This window comes from Musca domestica, unplaced genomic scaffold (assembly GCF_030504385.1).
Source record: "Musca domestica strain aabys unplaced genomic scaffold, Musca_domestica.polishedcontigs.V.1.1 222, whole genome shotgun sequence".
NCBI classification, from domain to species: Eukaryota; Metazoa; Arthropoda; class Insecta; order Diptera; family Muscidae; genus Musca; species Musca domestica.
Genome location: NW_026712264.1, coordinates 837297 through 858689, shown reverse-complemented (window position 1 = coordinate 858689; position 21393 = coordinate 837297). Strand labels below are relative to the sequence as shown.

The window sequence follows — 21393 nt, the reverse complement described above, 5'->3', positions numbered from 1 at the left end:
TTGTTGTTGGAAACCCGGAAGGGTAGATGTCCAACATCTGAATCTATTCAGAGCTATTATTTGTTGTTTCGTTTTCAACATTTTCGCGTTGAGTTGTTTTCACAGAATGTTTGTCTGCTCGCTTCGATACTTTGCTATTTACCCGTCAATATCGTATCGAAATTCTCTCACCGCTTACGATTTGAGACTGATGAAATGTTGAGTAATTTTTTTCGCCAACTACCATTGAAAATTGTTCTGTTCCATTGAGCGAGCAAAAGCTCTGTCGAAATAAGCTTTGCAGATTATGCCGCTTGTTGGGCTAGGGGGCCTGTGTTCGGCATTTATCTACGAAGTGTGCCGGCTGATTAATAATTAGAAAAGAAAACATGAACTTGACAACTACATGGTTATTTGTTTATCGATCAGAACGCGTCATATTGTGGGATTTATTAAAAAAGATTGGAGAATGGGTGTTAGAACTTAAAGTGTACTTGGAACAAGAGAATTTCTATAGAGATTTTTTCAAGATTTCCGAAGCAATAGGTTCTTACAAGAACCCACGATATAATGTTATTGGTTTTTTCTAAGAAAACATTATCATGGAAGTGCTTAGATTTTTTTCAATATTTTTTTTCAATCAAATATTGCTGTTTTTTTTAATTTTTTTTCTAGTATCGTTGGACTAATTGTCGTAGATTTTGTTAGAAAACATCATGAGTTTTTAAGAAAATTCCGGACCAAATGTCGTGGAATTTTATTTAATAAGGTTAATCTTTAAGAACATTTTGGAGAACACAATTTCGTAGATTTCTTTTTAAGTCTCAACCCAAATATTGTGAATTTTTATTTTTTTTACAACCTGCGGACTTAATGTCGTAGATTTTTATGAAAATATTAAGAAAAAAAAAAAAAAAATCATGAATTTTAACCAAATATCGTGGACCTAAAAAATATGAATTGTTCTTAAGAAAGTTGGGTCTTAAGAACATTTTCAAGGGACCTTCGGACAAAACTTAGTGGATTTTTCAAAGACTTTTTTCAAACCAAATGTGGTGGATTTTCAAGGATCACCTACAAACCTAATATCGGTTGTTTTTTATGACAATATCTTAATATCTTAAATGCTAGACAACGATTTTTTTTGCCGTTGTTTTTTTTCCAAACTAATGCCGCGCCATCGAGTAACTAACGACATTTTCTAAGGAAAAACCTTTTAATAAGCTTCATAAAATTTCTCAACTATTTCCCAACCAAGCATCTTAGCCTTTTTACTTAAATGTTTTTAGAGGACCTCCGCACATTGTACACTTCTTTTAATTTCTTTCTTTAACGTTCCATAGTAAAAATATTTTCTGGGAGTACCGTACCGTAGATTTTTTCTTAGAAAAATACCTTTGGACCCAACATTTGTATTTTTTAAGGTACCTTCTTCCATGGTCCTTTGAAATTGATCAAATATCGTAGAAAATTTAAAGAAAAAAGTATTCAACGTTCTCCGGTTCTCTCTGAAGCATTAAACTTTTTCAAGGTCCCTCCGAAACTAATATTTGAGACAAATATTTCAAAAAAAAGTTTTTGTAAGCTCCTTCTAACTAAATATCCTGGATGTTTAAAGAATTTGTTAATGACTAAATATCGAGACTTCCTAAGCAGACTTTTTCGAAAAAAAAACGACATTTCTCCTATGATCTTCGGAGCAAATACAGCAAATTTTTAATTGCAGAAATAAAAAACTGCAACAAGTCAACGCCATAATTTTACATTTTTTTTAAATTTTACTGAATGAAAAACTATCGGAAATTATATAAAATTTTAAAATAAGTTTGGATTTGTTCGAATTGGTTACGTTTGGAACGAATTATGGCCTCCAAGCGGTCAATGAAACCGTCACACGCTGCCCGAATACTGGTTTGCGGTATTTTGGCCCATTTCTGGCGAAGCGCTTGCTAGAGGTGATCGACACTTTGCTACTTTTTAGTGCCAAGCTTGCTTTCCAAAAAAACTCCAGACACAATAGTCCCACGGATTGGTATCCGGAGATTTTGGTGCCATTTTGCTCTGGAAATAAAGCGAAGAACCTCATTTTGTAACCAATCTTGGTGGTGCGTGCTGAGTGCGATGGTGCGAAGTCCTGTTGGAATGTCCAAGGTCAGCGGCCAAAATGTTTGCGTGCTCAAGACTTTAGTACACCCTCCAGAATATTTTCGCGATAATACTCGGCATTTATACTGATGCCACGGTCAATGAATACGAGCGGGAGAGCGACCAACCACCAACCAACTTTTGAAAGGAAATACGATAATTTTGTTGGTTTACAAACTGCTGGACAACGAAGGTTTTTTCAACGGAGGAAAACCAAATTCGACAGTTCACAACTTCGGCCAAGCGAAGCAACTCTTTAGCTCTTTTGAGTCTATTTTCATTCTTTTGCGGTGTAAGTTCTTGCCTTTTTGGAATTTCAATGGCTTTACCCCGAGCTCATTTTTCAATATTTGCCGAATAGAATATTGCGATATGTTCAGCTCACCGCCATTTTTCGGCCATTGCCACGCGGTTTCGATCAAGTCGCTTCTTTACTTTTCGAACCATTTCTGCTGATTTTGCTGTTTTTCCTTCCGTCCACATCCTTGGCGTCGGGCTACGCTACCAGTATCAAGGTAACGAGCGATGGTACGAGACACAAACGATGTATTCAGCATTTAAATGCTGGAGTGCTCTAACGATAGCCACTGTGGGTTTCCTGCCGAATTTGTTTTCTCCGATGAGAAAACATTCGGTTTGTAAACAAACAAAATGAACGTGTTTAGTTGCCAAAGAGGTCAGCTGAAAATATGCACCTTTCGTTTGGGCACCAGAACTCAAGCGCCGGCCATGATGATGGTGTGGGCCGCCATAACAGACGATGGTCGCTCTCCGCTCTTATTAATCGACCGTGGCATCAAAATAAATGCCGAATATTATAGCGAAAATATTCTGGAGGGTTGGATTAAAGCCTTGGAGACGCAAACATTTTGGCCGTACCCTTAGACATTTCAACAGGACTCAGCCCATCGCACTCAGCACACCAGAATGATTATAAAATGATGTTCTTCGCTTCATTTCCAGCACACAATGGCCACCAAAATCTCCGGATACCAATCCGTTGAACTATTGTGTTTGGAGTATTTGTAAGGTTGGCACTAAAAAATATGCGATTCGCCGGGAATGGGCCAAAATACCCCAAAGCAACATTTGGGCAGCATATGACGGTTTCATTGGCCCTTTTGAAGGCCATAGATTCGTGGTAAATGTGACCAATTCGAACAAATCTAACTTATTCTAAAATTTGATGCTATTTTCGACATTTTTTGCTTTCATTCATAACATTTAAAAAATGTAAAAATTATGGCGTTTGACTTTGTTGTGTCGTTTTTTCTCACCGTGTATAATCATAGTTAGTAGGATTAATTCTCAAAAATTCCCCATAAAAACTATTATTTTTATGTTGAGCTCTATTAAATATGAATGTGGTGTAGGGTATCGTAAAGTCGGCCCCGCCCGACTGTACTACTTTCTTCACTTGTTTTCTATTACAAATTTTGAAAAAAAAATGTCTATGATTCAATTCTACTTTTACACTAAACAAAAAAAAAAAACATAAATTATTTAATCAATGTTAAATTTATTTATCTTCAAAATTTCGTACGCCCGACATATTTCGGCATTATTCATATTAATACATGCATTTAACTTGTGTGGTGAAAAACATCAATTGAAAGTAAGGTACATTTTTTTCATTTCACTCTTCAATATCGATAAATTTAAATCTTAATGGAATTTGGGAACACTAATAAAGGCACCCCGGAATGCTTTCTCGGTGGAATAATTAAATTCCACCCGGAAATTACGTAACAAACGCACAATGGCCAATTCTAACTCCAGCTGTGAAATTCGTCGTCCAATACAGCTACGTGGACCAAAACCGAAGGGTAAATATTGAACGGTGCTTTGCTCTTCAACACATTGTTCTCATTCTTTCGGCTGTCTCAGCCAACGTTCGGCAAAAATGCATCGGTTGGGGATAATATTTAGCATCCCGCACTATTGAGGCATGAATCATGGAAACAAGAGATCCCTTGGGTACACGATAACCACTCAGTACAACATCATTTGCCTGGGCGCGAGCATTACCCACTGCTAATGGATGTAATCTTAGTGACTCTTTAAAGCACGCCCTCAAATAGGGCATACTATTGAGGTGATTTTCTCTCAATTCAGAATCTTTTTGGGTAAGAGCTGAAAATTTCGTTACGCAATTTTTCTTGTTTTTCGGGATTTTTGGCCAGACACAGGAGTATACCGGCAAATAATGATGTGGTCTAAACAAATAGATAGATTAAAAACTATTATTTTTAATTTCAGAATCTCTTACCGTATCTACACCAGCCAAAAACATATCCATTGCCATTACCATGGCAATATTTTTGTCAATTTTATCAATTGCTTCAAAACACTTGTTTTGTGATTTGCGTTTTCTACGCCGGCAGTTTTACATTCCTTTTCAATTTCTGCCACTGCTTGATCAATAAATATTTTTGTTATTGTTGTAATTCCATCTAAACTTTTGATGAGTTTCTTAAATGTAGGCGTTTTGTAATATTTCCAAATTGTCGGTTTAAATTCCAATTCTCCGGCACACTCGAAAAATGTCATTATAGACTCAATTAAGCGTTCTGCAGTGGCGTCTCTCTGTTTTCTGCTTAACATATCTAGTCGGTGATCAAGTGCTATCACGCCCACTGACTCCACGGCCCATCGATTTATTTCCTCGACAAAAGTAGCTGGAACTTCTTGAGTTCGGGGATTGCGAATTTGTTGAATTCTGAAAATATAGAAATACTTAAATATACTCATTAATACTGCTCCAGTTCTCTGTCACATTACCTTTCAATGAATTCTTTGTTAACATCGGACAGACTGTGTAAATACAAACATATATTTCGAGGTTGTAACATAACAGGATTCACTACTGATCGAAATTTGGCCCACTTTTCTCCTTGTCTAAAAAAATGGAACAGACTTTGGACTAAGAGATACCCTGTACCAGAATTGTAGTTAATATTGGAGGTTTATGAGGATAGGTTAATCATACCAAGAATAGTGCACATTTTAAATGTTTTGAAAGAACTTCCTGGTCAAAAAATGTGCGATTTTTAAAATGTTTTGCAAAATTTTCAGTCAAAAATCTTAGATTTCTTTAAAATGTTTAACAGCAGGAATGCATCCATAAATGGTGTATTTTTGAATAGGTTTTAAAGGACTTTCTGTTCTTGAAAATTGTAGATTTTTAAAAAGGCTTTGCAATGACTTCCTCGCAAATATTTAATGCGTTTTTTCAGACATTCTAGCCATTTTAATCTCTTACTACGAATTCATGGACGAGATTCATGGATTTATTTATATAACTTTCAGTTGGAAAATCATGGATTTTGGAGTTCCACACCAAATTTTTGAAATATTTGACAAGGACTTTCTGGCCAATCATCTTAGATCTGCAAGAAACTTTGCAAAGAATCGTGAATTTTAAAGAATTCCAGGAACTTTCAGTGTAAAAGTCGTAGATTAAAAAAATTATGGATTTTCCAGATAGGTTTTGCAAGGACTTTCTGACCAGGAATCTTAGAGTCTTGAATATATTTGAAGGACTTCTTTAATGCTTCATAGAGGGTGAGATGAAATCCACTCCCCGACAGCTCTTAAAATGATTCCAGTGACAGCTCATTGTATTGTTTACGAGCGTACAAAAGCATTTTGGTGAGAATTTTCCAGAAAATAAAGTTATCGTGATGAAATTCAAGTGTGATAGTGTGATTTCTTTATATTTGGCCGGAAAATCACAAGTGGCTATCGTTAGAGCACTCCAGCATTTAAATGTGAATAAATCTTTCGTATCTTGCACCATCGCTCGTTACCGTGATACTGGTAGCATAGCCCGACCGTCAAGGAAGTGGATGTAAGAAAACAGCAACATCAGCAGAAATGTTCGAGAAGTAAAGAAGCGACTTGATCGAAACCCGCATCGCAGTGACCGCAAAATGGCTCGTGAGCAATATTCCATTCGGCAAATATTGAAAATTGAGCTCGGGGTAAAGCCATTGAAATCCCAAAAAATGCAACAACATACACCGCGACAGAAAGAAAATAGACTCAAAAGAGCTAAAGAGTTGCTTCGCTTGGGGAAGAGTGGTGAACTGCCGAATATGGTTTTCTTCGATGAGAAAACATTCGTTGTTCAGCAGTTTGTAAACAAACAGAATGATCGGGTTTTACTTGCCAAAGAGGTCAGCTGAAAATGTGCAGCTTCGGTTGGCCACCAGAATTCAAGCACCGACCATGGTGATGGTGTGGGCCGCTATAACAGCCGTATTAATCGACCGTGGCATCAGAATAAATGCCGAATATTATAGCGAAAATATTCTGGAGGGTGTACTAAAGCCTCGGGGACGCAAACATTTTGGCCGCAGACCTTGGACATTCCAACAGGTCTCAGCACCATCGCACTCAGCACTCGCCACCCAAGAATGATTACAAAATGAGGTTCCTCGCTTCATTTCCAGCGCACAATGGCCACTAAAATCTCCGCATACCAATCCGTTGGAATATTGTGTCTGGAGTATTTTGGAAAGCAAGGTTGGTACTAAAAAGTGCCAAAGTGTCGATCACCTCAAGCAAGCGCATCGCCGGGAATGGGCAAAAATACCGCAGAGTAACATTCGGGCAGCGTTTGACGGTTTCATTGGCCGTTTGAAGGCCATAATTCGTGCAATTCGAACAAATCTAAACTTATTTTAAATTTGATGCTTTTTTCCGACATTTGTTGATTTCAGTCAAATAAATTAAAAAAAAAAAAAATATGTAAAAATAATGGCATTTGACTTTGTTGCAGTTTCATCTCACTCTGTTTATATTGGAGCTATATTCCATCAAATTTGGCATGCTTATTTCCAGGCTTAATTTGATCGTATATGCAAAATTTCATACTATTGGGTTGATGCACAATAAAGGAAAATCGGACCAAGATATACATGATGGGGCCTTTATCATAATTTTGACAGTTATCTCCAATTTCAATAGGGTTTTGTACTTTGTTTACAAAAATACATGGACAGACAGACGGACGGATATGCATAAATCGACTCAGAATGTGATTCTATGTCGATCATCAAAAAGAACTATTTGTCTATCTCGTTTCCTTTTTGCCCATTACAAACAAATGCAAAAGACATAATACCTGACCACCTTGTGGTGTAGGGTATAAATATGGGTCACCGAGACAGCCTAGAGTTTACACATCGCTATATTTTTGGCGATTTTATATTAACTTTCAAGAAGTACTATATCGGTTCAATTGTGAGAAAACAATCATATCACTCATATAAGGTAATTGCCCATTTCTTAAGTCGTTGTGCTCACATCGAAGTTTCGAATATGTACTTTTCAGATTATCTTCTAGTTACCTCTTTACCAAGTGTCAATGTTCGGCCCAACCTTAAATCTCCTACAAATCGGAAAGAAACCTCGTTTTAGTCGAAATTGAATATACCACGATAAACCATGGACCTAGGTACCACATTTAAATACCACACTTACGATCCCAAAAGTCCTTCAACGCCTTGGAATATGTCCGGCTTAACTACATTACGATAGTAGGACAAATACTCAAATCCAGGTCTCATGGGCGTAGGGCCCTCATTGCGAAACGCCTTTTCAAAATCTTGCGGATTGTGTGTCATAACAAAATCAGGATTTCCAAATGCACCGCTTAGCCAACATATTGACCCAATGTCTCTTTTAACAGCCAACATCAATTGGAAGGTGTCGAGTTTAGAATATACTCCACCTGGTAACAATTTCCAAAGCAATTTCAGTGGTTTCAATGTTGACATTTCACTCAGCGGTTTTGCATTCTGCCATTCTGTAGCACGATTGGAAGGACGCTAAATTGGAATGTTTGAAAATCAATGGTTTGTATAGGAATTTAAAATGTTACCTTTACTTCCGATGAGAATTTCCGAAATCTTTTATTTTTCACAAAATATTTATTTGTTTTAAACATATTATATGTGTTAGCGAAAATGTCTCGCTGCAATTTATTTAAAACGTTTCTCTTCAATATACAGATTATTATTGAATTATTTTACTTCGAAGCTAATCAATATAATTTATTTTCGAACACAAATATTCTTAGAACCGGTTTTAGGAGTACATAAAATTGGGTCATTGGGACAATAGCTTTTAACATTTATTATGACAATCCAGTGGTGATGCATTGCAAGCATCAATGTATGTATCACACAGTGCTGCTGGTTTGAATAGGTCAGAGGAGAATAAAAACGTACTGAGTTTACAACGTCACATTTCTTTTAAATCTAGTTCGGGTTGGTAGATGGAGAATATCGTTCCACTCCACAAAAGGTTGCAATTTTTACACCCTCACCCTCAAAATGTGTTTTATCAAATTACTGTTTTAGAGCCTCTGAGCCTCTTTGGACGAAATCCACTTTCCAGGTATTCGGTGTCGATCTGTCCCCGTTTAGTACATTCGGAATTCTCAGTCCTAGATATCGGATATCTTCACACCAGATCTTGTGTTAGTAGAAATATTAAGATGTGTGAAGTGTGATGAGAATGGGAAACTTATTTCGTATTTTATGTTAATCCTTTTATGAGGGAGGCACAGCAGGGAGTGGGCCGACATGTTCCATTTTTACAGCAAATCTTGTGTTAGTAGAAATACTGGAAAATGTGAAGTTTAGAATGAACCGAATGCTTATTATTATTGGCTATTTAAAATATTAACCCTTTTATGGGTAAGGTACCAGAAGGGGAGGGCCGATATTTATCATCTTCCCACCAGATCTTGTGTAAGAAGAAATATTACGATGAGTAAACTTTCTAGAGAATCAAAAACATATTTCTTATTTTGTGAGCGTTTAGGTGTTATTCAAAATTTTGACCCTTTGTGGGGGAGGTACCAAAAGGAGTGGAACGATATTGTCCATCTCTGAACTCGTTCTAAGCTTGATAATTATACAGCTATGTTTCAAGTTTGGACCAAATCGGATTCTCCCTTAGAGAGTTATCTTGTACACCAGGCAGACAGACGGACGGACGAACACCCATGAATTTGATTCCAAATGTCCTGAAACGGAGTTGGTCCAAAGAGACCTTGGTTCTGAAATCGTTATTTCGATGAATCACGTTTTGGTCGAATCAAATGATATATATACAGGGTTGCCCATATTCTACGGACCAATCGACGAGGCTTGTCCGCAGGCAACATTCTTTGCGTCAATTGAATTTTGTACGGGAACAAATGCAAATCAATGCGAATAATCCGTTGTAAAGTGGACCGAGCCATGCCCAACTGCTGAGAACGGCGTTTTTGGGATGTTCTTGGGGACCTCTCAACACTGGCTCGTACGGCAGCGATATTCTCGGCCGATCGCCTTGGTCGACTCTTATATGGCCTCTTCGGATTAGAAAGAGCCTTACCAGTCGAAAATTTTTCGTATAAACGCTTAATGGTGTTTTTAGAAGGCGCACTTCTCACATTTTTTTTTTTCACAATTGACTTCTTCTGTTGAATGTAAATTTCAACTATTTCAGAGAGCTCGCGTGGCGTGTATTGGTTCATGGTAAAAATCTGCTTGGACTGACGCTTCAAACGCGGTTTGTCATTAAGCGATGTGACATCTCTGTCAAAAGTTATGGCATTGCCAGATGGGTCCGTCGAATATGGGCAACCCTGTATATATCCTCTGTAACTATGGCTGACATGGTATAAAAAATTCACAATTTTTGTTCAGATGTCCTTAAATAATAAGATGATTTGGTGGTCCTTAATTTTATTGTCGTAAAACACTGTTCTATTAATAGACACAGGCACGGTCGACGAAGGGGTTTTTGTTGTAACAGACAAAACAAACTTACATGGTTATGCTTCTTCGTTCAGGTTGAACGAAAGCATAACAAGTGGAGAAAGATGTAAATGTTTATAAGTGCGGTTGTAAGATTTAGAAGATTTTCCAAAAGAATTTTCGTTTTATGTAATTCTTTTGTTCCTCTTCTATTGAGCTTACGATCTCGTCACTTGGGTAAAAAATGTTTTTGTCATAGAAGTTATTTTTTAAAATAACTTCTGGGGAGAATATCCCAGACAGGAAACAAGGGAACTGATGAGGATTGGTGGCTCTTTCCGAAACCTAGGTATTCCCTGCCTTACCCCCTGGTAAACATTACCATCGTTCTCCACTCATAAACAAACGTTGTTTTTATAAAAACAACAATAATGGGATTTTGCCTGACGATTTTGCAACAACAAAATACTATGGTATCCCAAACAAGCAAGCCAAACACTGTTCTATTAATAGACACAGGCACGGTCGACGAAGGGGTTTTTGTTGTAACAGACAAAACAAACTTACATGGTTATGCTTCTTCGTTCAGGTTGAACGAAAGCATAACAAGTGGAGAAAGATGTAAATGTTTATAAGTGCGGTTGTAAGATTTAGAAGATTTTCCAAAAGAATTTTCGTTTTATGTAATTCTTTTGTTCCTCTTCTATTGAGCTTACGATCTCGTCACTTGGGTAAAAATGTTTTTTGTCATAGAAGTTATTTTTTAAAATAACTTCTGGGGAGAATATCCCAGACAGGAAACAAGGGAACTGATGAGGATTGGTGGCTCTTTCCGAAACCTAGGTATTCCCTGCCTTACCCCCTGGTAAACATTACCATCGTTCTCCACTCATAAACAAACGTTGTTTTTATAAAAACAACAATAATGGGATTTTGCCTGACGATTTTGCAACAACAAAATACTATGGTATCCCAAACAATCAAGCCAAACACTGTTCTATTAATAGACACAGGCACGGTCGACGAAGGGGTTTTGTTGTAACAGACAAAACAAACTTACATGGTTATGCTTCTTCGTTCAGGTTGAACGAAAGCATAACAAGTGGAGAAAGATGTAAATGTTTATAAGTGCGGTTGTAAGATTTAGAAGATTTTCCAAAAGAATTTTCGTTTTATGTAATTCTTTTGTCCCTCTTCTATTGAGCTTACGATCTCGTCACTTGGGTAAAAAAAATGTTTTTTGTCATAGAAGTTATTTTTTAAAATAACTTCTGGGAGAATATCCCAGACAGGAAACAAGGGAACTGATGAGGATTGGTGGCTCTTTCCGAAACCTAGGTATTCCCTGCCTTACCCCCTGGTAAACATTACCATCGTTCTCCACTCATAAACAAACGTTGTTTTTATAAAAACAACAATAATGGGATTTTGCCTGACGATTTTGCAACAGTAAAACATCTTATATAACCCAGATATCCTAAATAATTTTAAAGTCAGGAGATCTACGATTTTAGGTCCTTAGATTTTCTTAGGCAATTTTAAGTTTTTGGCCCGTTTCAGCCTCTAAATATTTTGTGAATATCTTTAACGAACATTCTGGCCCTAACTCAATCCCAATAAAAAGTTTCACACGTAAATTGCACCAGTTTAGCAATAGCATCAAAAATGTTCAGCTTTACCTGCTAAAAATTCTTCAAAAGTGTTATAGCATTTATTTGTTATGCCTCGCCCAACTTTACGCCATTCTTTAATGTTTTTCTCCATATGCCCTGAACTCAAAAATTCGGTTCGGATCATACTGCTCCCATCTTTTTGCTAGGTAAGTAAAAAGTAGACTCTATGAGACCACTCTCTCAGGAACCCTTTTCGCAGAGGGTTTGCTTTGATTTTTCCCTTACCCTTCTCAACTGTAAACATTTTGAAAATCACACTGAAATAAATAAATAAACGTCTACATAGTCTGAAAGCAGCTGTCGAGACAGCCCACTCTAACTAACAGTCGACTCTAACTAGTTTTTCTTTTTGTACATAAGCGTTATTACACAATAGGATTGTTGATCTCTCGAACAACAGATCTTTGCTCTGTCTAAATTCGTAATTTATTATTACTTACAAATAAATTATTTTTATTAAATTTTACAAAATTTCTTGCTAATTCTCGACATCTGTAAATTGAAATTTCAATGGAATATTCGGAACATTAATCAAAACACATCTAAAGGCATTGTCCACGGGATATTTAAAATCTACATAAAGTTCCGTATTAAACGTGCAATGCCCATTTCTAGTTCCATTTCAACAATACGACGACCAATACAACTACGAGAACCAAATCCGAAAGGCAAATAAATAAAGGGCTGCTGGGCTTCAGAAAATTTGGACATTCACCATGACTTCCTGCTTCGGTTGGCCTCAACCAACGTTCGGGTAGAAATTCGTTGGCACGTGGATAATGGTTTTCATCTCTCATCAGTGAAGTTGATATCATAAGGACTTGTGTTCCCCTGGGTACTCTGTAGCCGCTCAACACAATGTCATTAACTGGTACTCTGGTGTTACCCAATGTCAATGGATACATGCGCAGGGATTCTTTAATGCAAGCCTTTAAATATGGCATATTTTTAAATACGGCTTCATTGAATTCTGAATCTTTGTGGGGTAATAACTTGCGTACTTCTTCGCGCAGTTTTTCTTGTTTGTCGGGATTCTTGCCAGACATAGCAAGAGGCCGGTAAATGTTGAGGTAGTCTGGAAAGAAATTAATTTTATTACTAAAATTTTTGAATTGTTTTTAATTTTATTAAATAATTTATTTTAATGAATTAAATTTATTGAGGCTTTAAATGTCATTCCCACCTACCGTATCCACGCCGGCCATCATCATATCCATTGCCATTACCATGGCGGTTTGTTTATCAACATTTATCAATTTTTCCAAAACACTTTTCTCCCTTTCAGATGATTTGTTCGATAGATCGTTTTGCGATTCATTCTCAATACGTGCAATAGCCTCTTCAATGTACGCTTTTGTTATCTCTGTAATTTGATCCAAAGATCGCACTGCCTTTTTCATTGTTGGTGTTGTGTAATATTTCCAAATCGATGGTTTTATTTCCAATCCATTGAATAGACAAACATTTCTGTCAACGATTTGAATAGAAGTTTAGCTTGCGGATTATCACGGTGTTTGCTTATCAGACCCAGTTGTTTGTCCAATGCCACAACTGATACCGATTCTAAGGTCCAACGATTAATTTCTTCTTCGAAATTTTCAGGAACCTCATGGGTTTGAGGATCGCGAATTTGTTGAATTCTGAAAATTGATATAATATCCATAAATGTGAAACCATTTATAACTTGTTGTCGGAAAGAGGACCTTCAAAATTAAACCTACGCTAAGCCATAACTTTTTGTATGTTCCAACTTACCTTTCAATAAATTCTCTATTGACCTGGGACATTTTATGAAAATAGACACGAACATTTCTTGGTTGCATCAATATGGGATTGACAACTGTTCGAAAATTTCCCCATTTTTCTCCCTGTCTGAAAATAAAATTGAATTTTTAAAATATTAAAATAATATTATTTGGGTGGAAAGTCTTCCTCGAAATAGGGGCGATGGATACAGAACTTGTTGTTTTTACTTTGTACAAGTTATGGGGTGATGAAGTTTATCCACTATGAAATACCCACTTTTAAAACCATTATCCGACCAAAACTTCCATTATAAACAATTTTTATCGGACGTAGCTAATTGCTCGGTAATAAGAAAACTACTTTTTTATCCTTTCTACTATGCTATAGAGGGTATATTAAGTTTATCATTCCGTTTGTAATTTTTAGACCCCACAAAGTATTCACATGAAATTCGATGTCGATTTATCCATGTTTGTCTGTCCGTCTGTGTAAATAGCTCGAACGATATGACAAAATTTTGCAATTCAAACAACTTTCATATATACATGGTGAGTTAAAAAACTGCAACAAAGCCAAAGGCCATCATTTTTACATTTTTTTTAATTTTAGAATAAGTTTAAATTTGTTCGAAATGGTCACCTTCGACACGAATTATGGCCTTCAAACGGCCAATGAAACCGTCACACGCTGCCCGAATGTTGCTCTGCGGTATTTTGGCCCATTCCCGGCGAAGCGCTTGCTTGAGGTGATCGACACTTTGGTGTTTATACCCTACACCACAAGGTGGTCAGGGTATTATGTCTTTGTGCATTTGTTTGTAACAGGCAGAAGGGAACGAGATAGACCCATAGTTCCTTTTGATGATCTGCATAGAATCACTTTCTGAGTTGATTTATACATGTCAGTCCGTCTGTTCGTCCGTCCGTCTGTCCATGTATTCTTGTGAACAAAATGCAGTTCGCATTTATTATCTCAATCGGAGATGAAATTTTGCAAACAACATTTGTTTGGCCCAAGGACGAAGCCTATTGAAATTGGAGATAATCGGTAAAAATTTAGATATAGCTCCCATATATATATTCGTCCGATTTGCCTTTTATTGTGCACCAAACGTGTAATATAAGCCCGAATAGTATGAAATTTTGCACATACAACCAAATTAGGCCTGAAAATAAGTATGCCAAATTTTATCGAAATCGGTTCAGATATAGCTAAAGCTCCCATATATATTGTTCCTCCGATTTGTTATTTTTGTCCTCCGCAGCAGTAATATGCACTCTGTAACAACAATATTTGGGGAAATATATCAAATGCAGCTCAGAAATACCTTTGCTAAATTTTATCGAGATCGGTTCAGATTTGGATATAGCTCCCATATATAACTTCGTCCGATTTACCTTATATTGTGCACCAAACGTCTAATATTTGTCCACATGGGATGGAATTTGGCACATACGACCGAATTTAGTCTAGAAGGTAGTATGCCAAGTTTGGTGGAGATCGGTTGAGATATAGTTATAGCTCCCATATATATTGTTCATTCGATTTATTGTATTTTTTACCCACAGCCGTAATATGCACTCCGTAACAACGATATTCAGGGAAATATATCAAATACAGCTCAGAGATATCTTTGCCAAATTCTATCGAGATCGGTTCAGATTTGGATATAGTTCCCATATATATTTTTATCCGATTTCAAATTAATTTCGCACCAAATGGGCAATACAAGTCCGAATATAAAAGATACAATTGCTTCGGCATATTTAGTCCTTTGAATTTTAAATTATAATTATAATCATAGCGTGTATGATTGAATTCTCCCATAAAAACTTTTAATTGTTATGCGAAGCTCTACTAAATTAGCAAAGTGGTATAGGGTATCATAAAGTCGGCCCCGCCCGACTTTAGGACTTTCTTTACTGGTTTTTAGTACAAACTTGGCCTTCCAAAATACTCCAGACACAATAGTCTAACGGATTGGTAACTGGAGTTTTTTTTGTGGCCATTGTGCGCTGGAAATAAAGCGAGGAACCTCAATTTGTAACCATTCTTGGGAGGCGCGTGCTGAGTTCGATGGTGCTGAGTCCTCTGGGAGTGTCCAAGGTCTGCGGCCAAAATGTTTGCGTGCCCAAGACTTTTATACACCCTCCAGAACATTTTCGCGATAATATTAGGCATTTATTCTGGTGCCACAGTCGATTAATACGAGCGGAGTTCTGGTGGCCAACAGAAGGAGCACATTTTCAGTTGACGTCTTTGGCAAGTAAACACGATCATTTTGTTTATTTACAAACTGCTGAACAACGAATGTTTTCTCATCGGTGAAAACTAAATTCGGCAGTTCACCACTTTTGGCCAAGCGAAGCAACTTCTTAGCTCTTTTGAGTCTATTTTCTTCCTTTTGCTGTGTAAGTTATTCAGCGAAGCGGGTTTCGTTCAAGTCGCTTCTTTACTTTTCGAACTATTTCTGCTGATGTTGTTGTTTTCTTCCGTTCACTTCCTTGACGTCGGGCTACGCTACCAGTAAAGAAATCACACTATCACGCTTGAATTCCATCACGAACAACTTTTTTTCTGGAAAATTCTCACCGAAATGCTTTTGTACGTCTGTAAACAATATAATGAGCTGTCACTGGAACTGGAAATTTTGACAGCTGCCGGACGAGTGGCTTAGAAATGACAGCAGTCTGAAGTTGGTTGCAGTTTTTTCATTTCACCCTTATAGGTCAACGTTTGCGTATGCGGTGATTTTTGCCACAATTTTGCATTTGAATTTGTCTAAAAATTGGTATTTGTAGTCTATAATGGGTTCTATCTCCGGCGGCAGAAATTGAATAGTTAGGTCCACGTTTTCCGATATTCGGTATTTCAATAATCCTAGTCACATTTACCTACGAAATTGTTTCAAATTTGGTATTTGACAGATGACAATCCTTGAAGTATAAAATTGTCTATAGAGGTTTCCGTTTGGGTATGGCCGTTATATAATGTCCTCACCCACTTTATGTTTTTTTTTAAGTTTAACAGCATTATCCAAACGGTCTTACTGGTATTTGTAGTATAAAGTGGAACATATGTGAATTCAGATACTTTTATATAAAAATGTTTTTTTTTTACCCAATGGTGGAGTGTATTAAAAGATCGACTTAGCCGAACTTATTATCCACACTCTGGAACATTTTTCATATAATGGTATAGGACGGGTAAATTCCGACTTAGATGAGTAAGGCATTAAAAGAGTTTTAGTTAGTGATTCATCATGTAAACCCTATTGTAGCGGATGAGTCTCCACGAAAAAATATTTATCAATATCTTTATTATCTTAAATTAGTGATATTCAACTTCCTCGAAAACCGAACACTGTTATATCTGTTCCTAATTATTTATTTTAATATGTATTATCATGTCATTAAGTCATTTTAAAATTACTTTCTTGAACATTACTCACAATTGTCTTTATTATTTGGGTAAGTATTTAATTACTTCAACTCAAATACACAAACACAGCTAAACAGTGGACAAAGAACGTTTTGTGGGGTCTTTGCAATGTATTGCTGTCAATGAAAATATCTAAAATTGACTTAGATAACGAGTATCGGGGCTGATTTTGCCTATTTGGAACTTTGCCTATTTTTCTTTGTTGTCTATCCCGAAATGGATTCAATCATTATTTTTAAACCACGGTAATGTAGAAGGCAGTTTGTCTACGTTACCTTTTGGCAGATCTTAGATTTGCGTGTTTTGAACTAAGTTTATTTTCGAATCCTTTTTTTTTTCTTTTCCGCTGTGTTAAGAAAAAACAAATAGTTCCAAATAAAATAAGGGTATTCCAACTCAAAAAGTACCTGGCAAGAGTAGAATTCAAATTGATATAATAAATAATTTTAAATATTAATAACCCTCATAGATCGCGAAATAATTTCCTTAGATCCTCTTAGATTCTGCATAAAATTGGATATAATTTCTACATATTCCTAAAAAAAAGTTCAGAAATTTTAAAAGAAAATATCTTGCTCCTCCCCCATGAAAGACATAACTTTAAATAGTATTTCTACCTCAATTTTGATTTTTTTTTAATTTTCTGCAAGCTTCGCACATTCTAATATTTTCGATAATATTGGAGGTAGTCTCAATATGGTCCACTCTTTCTACAAAATTATATAAATTCCTTAGAAATTTTTCGAGATCTCAAGTTCCCTACAAAAGTACTCATTATAAATTGGGTTGCCAAGCCATTGAGATGAAATTTTCCAAACAATACTTGTTTGACTCAAGGACGAACCCTATTGAAATTGGTGAGAATTGGTTCAATTCAGATATAGCTCCCATATGTAACTTCAACCTATTTCGATTAATTACACGCCAAATGGCCAATATCAGTCCAAATGACCTGAAATTTGGCACATCTGACCAAATTCTATCTAGAAGTAAGTACATTATATATAAAGAAAATCGGTTCAGATATAGCATACTTAATATGCACTCCACAAGAATGATATTTTGTACAAGATAACGCTCAAATTTGATCGAGATCGGATCAGATAGGAAATAGCGTCGATATAAATCTTTATCCGATATCATTTTTATTGTGTACCAAATGCCTTATATCTACCTACCAAATGGACTGAATTTTGGCAATTCCGACTGAATTCATCCTAGAAAAAAGGGCATGAAATTTGGCGATAATCGGTCCAGATATAGCTATAGCTCCCATATAAATGTTTCATCCGATTTTGTGTTAAAGGCACTCACATGCATAATATGTACTTCACAACAATAACCTCTAAGTGTTTAAAATTTTGTCAAGATCGGCTCAGATTTAGATATAGCTCCCATATATATCTTTATATGATGTGAGGTTTATTGTGCACCAAATGGCTAATATCATAGACTAATATAATATAGGATTTCCTCAGAATTTTAAAATGGCCATAACTCTTTAAATATTGAGTTTTCAGCGTTTTTAGCTATAATTTCTGATCACTTTTTTAAGGAGGAATTCCTCAGAATTTTAAAATGGCCATAACTCCTTAAATATTTAGTTTTCAGCGTTTTTAGCTATAATTTGTGATCACATTTTTAAGGAGGAATTCCTCAGAATTTTAAAATGGCCATAACTCCTTAAATATTGAGTTTTCAGCGTTTTTTAGCTATAATTTGTGATCACTTATTTAAGCATGAATTCCTCAGAATTTTAAAATGGCCATAACTCCTTAAATATTGAGTTTTCAGCGTTTTTAGCTATAATTTGTGATCACTTTTTTAAGGAGGAATTCCCAAATGGACTGAATTTTGGCACTTCCGACTGAATTCTGCCTAAAAGCAAGTCCCTCACATGTCAAAAGCAAGTCCTTCACATCGAAAATACTTCTGCCAAATTCTATCGAAGTCGATTCAGATTATTATATAGCTTCGATATACATCTTTATCCGATTTTACGGTAACTGTTCACCATGTATGTAATATCAGCCCAAATTAAATAGATTTTTTGATATACAACCGAATTTTACCATTTGGTGAAACTCGAAATATTACTACCAAATACGTTTAGTGATGTAGGGTATCATTATTTACTAGTTTAGAGGTAAATTTATGGAATCTTAAGGTGAGAATACATAAAAGTCTTTTTTGACTGGTTTAAGCTTCTTCGTAAAAGAACAAAGAAGTCTTAGGTTAACGTATTTCTACTTTGACCTATAATTCATACTTGTTCACCCTACGCTCCTTTGTCAGCTGATGACATATGCCAGCCAAAAATGCATTTTAAATGTTCTCACCTTTAATCTTATACATAATACTTAGTACATGAGTATTTCTAGAAATATTAAACAAAATAACACTATTAAATAGTTCAACTTACGTTCCCGACAATCCTTCGACGCCTTGGAAAATCTCTGGGCGTAAAACATTACGATAATGGTATAACACCGTCATGCCGGGTCTTGTTGGCCAAACACCTTCATTGCGATAGACTTTTTCAAAATCCTGAGGACTGTGACAGAGTACCGCATCTGCTTTGCCAAATACACCTTTGACCAGACCAATTGGACCCAAATCCTCCTTGAATGCCAACATCAACTGGGCTGAATCAAGATTTCTATATTTACCGCCGGGAAGAAAATTTCGTAATAATTTCCAAGCGCCAATTTTTGGGATGTCTTCGAAAGCTTTAGCATCTTGCCATTCATCCGATAAAGTTGAACACGTTCGCGTTGCCGTGAAAACAAACTGAAATGCACCCGGCAGAGACAGAAACTATGAAATAGGTGTTGATTATTTGAAATTCACTTCACATCATTATTTGTCGACATCACTCACTTTATTTCGTATTTATAAGAGATTGAATTCACTCTTAAAATTGAATTTTTCGAAAAACTTGCAGCATTGCCGCTTTTTAATATCAACATTTCGCCAAGCTATCTGCGTCACGGGCAAATGCAAACTGCAACATCGTCATGAAAACAAAGCAAATGCCAGTGCCAATTTGTGCTCCGAAAAAGCGGTTTGTGGCCTATCTCTCGGTACATGTATACTTAAGAATGCGCATTATACTAAACAATTAGATTTGTGTGATCACCATTGTTTAAAATTATGTGCCACTAATTTCTCTGAGAGAAAAGCAATTCGTTTACTCTCTCCCCCTAAGCAATTATATGTATTTTGTGGGTAGAGATTGCCAATGGCGTATACATTATTTTTGGTCAAAAATATAGAATCAGTGCAAAATGAAAATGCCTATTAAAATTTCACTATAAATAAAATCCTTAAAAAATTCTGTTAAACTTTTAAAAATACCGAATATAGGGTCTATACGACGTGGACATACATAGGCATTCTTTGTCATAAGCCATTACCATATTCACATTCGAAACTTGAAATAAACGGTGAATAATGTAGCTAAAATCATCAAAATATCGTATATAAGGAGGTGCCGTTCAATTGGAGCTGGGCGAAGACCTGGACCAGCATAGACAATCACAGGCTGTAGCATCCATTACGAACTTCAAATACCACATCTCAAACAATTTCGGTGGGTATTGTACCTAAAATCGTTAAAATACCGAATATAGGGAGGTACTGATATATGGAGCCTATACGAAGTCCTGGACCCGCACAGACAATTTTCTGCCACAGACTGTAGTTTCCATAACGAACTTCAAATACCAATTTTAAACAATTCCGGTGAATAATGTCGCTAAAATCATCAAAATACCGAATATAGGGAGGTACCGTTATATGGAGGCTATACGAAGATGTGGACCTGCACAGACAATTTAGGGTGTAGTATCTATTTTGAACTTCAAGTACCAAATTTGAAACAATTCCAGTGAATAATGTCGTTAAAATCATCAAAATACCGAATATCGGGAGGTAACGTTATATGGGGGCTATACGAAGACGTGGACCTGTACAGACAATTTTCTGTCTTAGGGTGTAGTATCCACTACGAACTTCAAATACTAAATTTGAAATTCCTTCCGGGAAAAAGGTCGCTAAAATCATCAAAATACCGAATATCGGGAGGTACCGTTATATGGGGGCTATACGAAGACATGGACTTGCACAGACAATTTTCTATCTTAGGGTGTAGTATCCATTTGGAACTTCATATACCAAATTTGAAACAATTCCGGTGAATAATGTCGCTAAAATCATCAAAATACCGAATATAGGGAGGTACCGTTATATGGGGGCTATATGAAAACGTGGACCTACATGGCCCATTAACGAACTTAACCTGCCTACTGGAAAAATAAACATGTGTGCAAAATTTTAGCCATATATCTCAATTCATTCGAAAGATAGCGTGATTACAACAGACAGACGCACTTTTGGCACGAATTATGGGCTACAAACGGCCAATGAAACCGTCACACGCAGCGCGAATGTTGCTCTGCGGTATTTTGGACCATTACCGGCGAAGCGCTTGCTTGAGGTGATCGACACTTTGGTATTTTTTAGTGCCAACCTTGCTTTCCAAAATACTCCAACGGATTGGTATCCGGAGATTTTCGTGGCCATTGAGAGCTGAAAATAAAGTCAGGAACCTTATTTTGTAACCATTCTTGGGTGGCGCGTGCTGAGTGCGA

General features: G+C 36.4%; 1 pseudogene; it reads right to left on the bottom strand.

Annotated features, from left to right (window-relative positions):
• Positions 1 to 3760: 3760 nt before the first annotated feature.
• On the bottom strand, positions 3761 to 19710 carry LOC131802697 (cytochrome P450 CYP12A2-like; annotated as a pseudogene).
• Between the last annotated feature and the right edge of the window lie 1683 nt (positions 19711 to 21393).